General features: G+C 59.3%; 1 long non-coding RNA gene across 1 annotated transcript in view; it reads left to right on the top strand.

The window, feature by feature from the left end:
- Nucleotides 1-3,635, top strand: part of LOC108447122 — an 8,479-nt gene extending 4,844 nt beyond the window's left edge. Inside the window, exons 2-3 of the long non-coding RNA XR_001862518.1 lie at nt 806-888; nt 3,548-3,635. This is a non-coding gene — a long non-coding RNA (uncharacterized LOC108447122). The remainder of the gene's footprint in view (nt 1-805; nt 889-3,547) is intronic.
- The last annotated feature ends 10 nt before the right edge of the window (nt 3,636-3,645 follow it).

Raw genomic sequence — 3,645 nt, 5'->3', positions numbered from 1 at the left:
TTTTCGTTGCTAAATTAGGTGATATCTTACCAAGCCCCTCTTTTTTTTTCCTCCAGGCTGAGTAAATTTTACTAATTCAGCCTCATAAAATAACAGAGCAATTAGTAATATAATAAAATGTTTGCTGAATTCATTTCCCTCGGTACCCCAAATCGTGGAAGAATTTCTTGTACTAAAGCTTTAACAATTTCTCTATCCTTGTTTGTTCTACAAGGGACGACCGTAGATCAAATTTGCTCAGCCCCTAAGTGGGAAAACCACTTTATTTTATTTTTTTTCCTCGGCTCCAGCTCGCGCGCGGTGCCGGGCGCTCACGCTGCGTGTTTGTTCTCTCCTGCTTTCATCCCAAGCCATAAAGGTCCCCAGCAGGACCCAAGCTGGCAGAACCTTGCATTAATTTGCAGAGCAGAACGGGCCGAGCTCGCGCCTCTCTCAGGCTGGAAGCTGGAAAAAGTCCCTTTGCTGACGCTGGAAAGCCGGGGTGGCGGGAGGAGGCTTTGTGGAGCGAGCGGCCGGATCCGGAGCAAATGAAAGTCGATGGCGAGGTGGCCGCTGGGCCGGCTCCGGCACCCGCTGGCAGGGAATTGCATAACAGGATGGGACTGGGGATGGTTTTGGGGCTAAACTGGGTGAAACACGTGGCTGTGGCCGTGTGGAGCTGTCCCCGTTGCTGCGCTGGTGTGGGGTGGCCTCGGGGGAGGATGGAAGGCTGGGCTGATAAAAAATACACAGGGAGGTGGGTCAGGCTGGTTTTGGGGAGGAACACCCTTGTTCTGGCTTCATCCCCCTCCTGCTCCTTCCCTAGAGCCTGCTGCCCCCGGGATTCCCAGCGTGGAAGAGCTGCTGCTGGCAGGGCCATGAGGACAGCATCCCCCTGAGCGCCGGGCGGTGAGTGCCACCAACAGGCTTCACTGGGACCCTGGCATGGGCTACCCATGGTGGGGCTGCCGGGGAAGGGCAGCGGGCCAGGACCTCCCCGAGTGCAGGGCCATCAACTTGAGGTTAGACCTGGAAATGTTGGAAAACCCAGTCTTGCCCTGTGTAAGGGAAGTTTGCCAGACCCAGACATTGTGGTGGGGTTTTGATGTCCTCTCACCTCCCCACTGGTGTTCCTGGAGCTGGAGGAAAGATGGGAGGATCCTGGGTGCTGTGAGGTCCCAGGGAAACTTGGGCTCCTGATGGGTCTGCCCTGAATCCCTGCAGCCCTGGGCCTCGGCACGGCGCTGCCTCCAAGGCAGGGATCTCATGGGGAGCTGCTGGGAAGTGGAACTGTCTCTGCCAAGTGCTCCTATGGGAAATTAAGCAGGAGGCTGAATTTCAGGACGGCCTGGAGCACCAGAGACTACGAGCCCCTCTCCTCCCTGTGTTGACCCTCGCAATGGGGAGAGACATCAGAGGGAGGCGGTGGTGGGGAGCTGCTGGTGGGAGTTTCTCCAGGCTCTGGATGCAATAAAGGCAAGGAGTGAGTTATTTGTAATGGTAATTATGCTCTTCCAGTTTATCCTAGCACATAATTGTGTGGGCGGTAGGTTCCCACTGGTGGTAATTACCCTGGTGTTAAATGGCACAAAATTCAGCTGGGTTGGGTTTTTTCCCCCCTGACTTGAGTCTGTGCTTTGGTGGCACAAATCCCTCCATCCCGAGGGCTGCGCAGTGGATCGCCCTTCGACGGGACATCTCGGCCATCTGCCCATGAGCCACACTCTGGCCGGCTGCCCCAGTCCCATGTGCCAGCCTCCTGCCCACACTGCCCTCCTGGGACAGGGGAGAGGAGCGGGCTGGGAGGCCTCTCCCATCCTCTGCACGTGGCCATCCCCGCTGGCACATGGGAACAGGGACCCTGGGCTGTGCTGCCTGTGCCGAGCCCCACAGGATCACTCCCGACCGCTTCTCCATCCCGAGGTTGCCCTCAGGGAGCCTGGCTGGTCCCTGGGCAAGGCATAGATGCCCGTGTCGCCTTGGTGAGCGGGGACATGGATCCTTCACCACGGCACGTCCCCACCCGCTGCCAGCGCTCCGCAGGTGCGGGGGAGCTGTGGCGCTGCCTCGCCGGCGGTTCCGGCGTTGTTGAATTCCTGCACCTGCTGAGCACAAAAGCCCGGCGGGCTCGTGCTGACGGGCTACGCAGATATTTTGACTCCTTCTTGCCGCCGCGGCAGCAATATTTGGATCAGTTGAGAGCTTCCCTCCCCGAGCAGGAGATGATAGCTCAGCCCGTGGAGGCAGAGCTGGGCTGGGAGCCTGTCTGTCTGTCCGTCCTTCCATCCTGCTGCTTGATCCCAGGGCAAGGAGGCAGCTCCATCCCACGCTGCTGCTCCTGCTCCTCGCAGCAGCTCTCCCGGGAGGGGAGAGGCGTCTTCTGTACCAGCTGCAGCATCCTTCTGTTCAGGTTAAGACGCAGCAATTAGGGAGCCTTGTTAGAGCAGGAGTGGGATCTGAGGGTGGGGAGTGGTGCAGGATGGAGCCATCCAGCCTCGAAGCCAGGAGGGAAGGTGGTGGTGGCTTGGGGCAGATGTGTTCCCAGGGCCCTGTCTGCTGCTCAGGGCCAAAATGCCATCGCGGCCCGCTCCCACAGCCCTTGGGGACCCACAGCTGCTCTCCCCTCTGGGGCTGCTCAGGGACACAACCCCCTCTCACACAGCCCTGGTCCTCCCAGTGTCCCTCGGTTCTAGTCTCCGTGGTCTGATCCCCACATGCTGCAGGGAACGTCCCACGGTCACCTTTCCCTGCAGCCAGTCTCCGAGACGTGCTGCCCGCAGCACCCTGCCCAAATATGATAACAAGAGTGTTAACGATGCCTGTTAATTAGCTGAGATACTCCGGAGAATAAGTAATTTGCTCATTTACAGTCAAACTAAAGACAGAGCCTTTGAGGGACCGTAAGGCACACAAACCTCCATGGGTGCAGGCGGCTCCAGCGGCTGGCGCGGGCTCAGCCTGGCTCGATACCGTCTGTCCTCCTGCTTCGGCCTGGGGCTGCCCCTCACACAGCACAGCCACCTCTGCTCCTGCCTCCCCATCCAGAGGACTGGCAGGGCAGGAGGGCCCTGAACTGTGGGTCTCCATCCACAGCTCCATGTGGGGCTGGATGGAGACATCAGAGCGCGGCCTCCCCGCGCCCCGCAGCAGCTCATTAGCGGTGCTGTGAATCGCAACGGCTGAAAAACCCAGCCAGAGCCGCTTTCTAATGGAGAAACACTTCATAATATTTGGTGTCGGAGAAGAAAACACGGATCTGCTGATGGCAGCGTGTCCTCCCTCGCTGTCTGCAGGCCCTGCTGCCTGCATCGCTGCCGGCAGCACCTTCTCCTTCCCACTGCCCCCTCTGAGCACCTGAGCTGAGGCTGACCCGCGGTGCCTGGCCCAGGCGCTGTGCTCTTGTCACCACGAGGAGAGCCAGGATTCTGGTGCTTCACAGGGCCTCACCCAGGGCTGAATCCGGCCCTTCCCAGCCTCCTTAGCTGGTTCCTGTGAGGTAGCCCCAGTGTTCTGCTGGTGGTGGGGTGCAGAGGGGATCTTGACACTCTGCCTGTCCCTGTCCCCACAGATGAGCCCGCAGGGACATCCCTGCGAGATGCCGACGCTATGGGGTGGGTGCTGAAATGATGAAGGGCTACCATGGGGAGCGTAGCCAGACACAGCCCT

The sequence above is a fragment of the Corvus brachyrhynchos genome, unplaced genomic scaffold, assembly GCF_000691975.1.
Source record: "Corvus brachyrhynchos isolate BGI_N302 unplaced genomic scaffold, ASM69197v1 scaffold65, whole genome shotgun sequence".
Lineage (NCBI taxonomy): Eukaryota > Metazoa > Chordata > Aves > Passeriformes > Corvidae > Corvus > Corvus brachyrhynchos.
The sequence above is the reverse complement of the archived record's forward strand: the minus strand, read 5'-3'. Positions and strand labels throughout refer to the sequence as shown.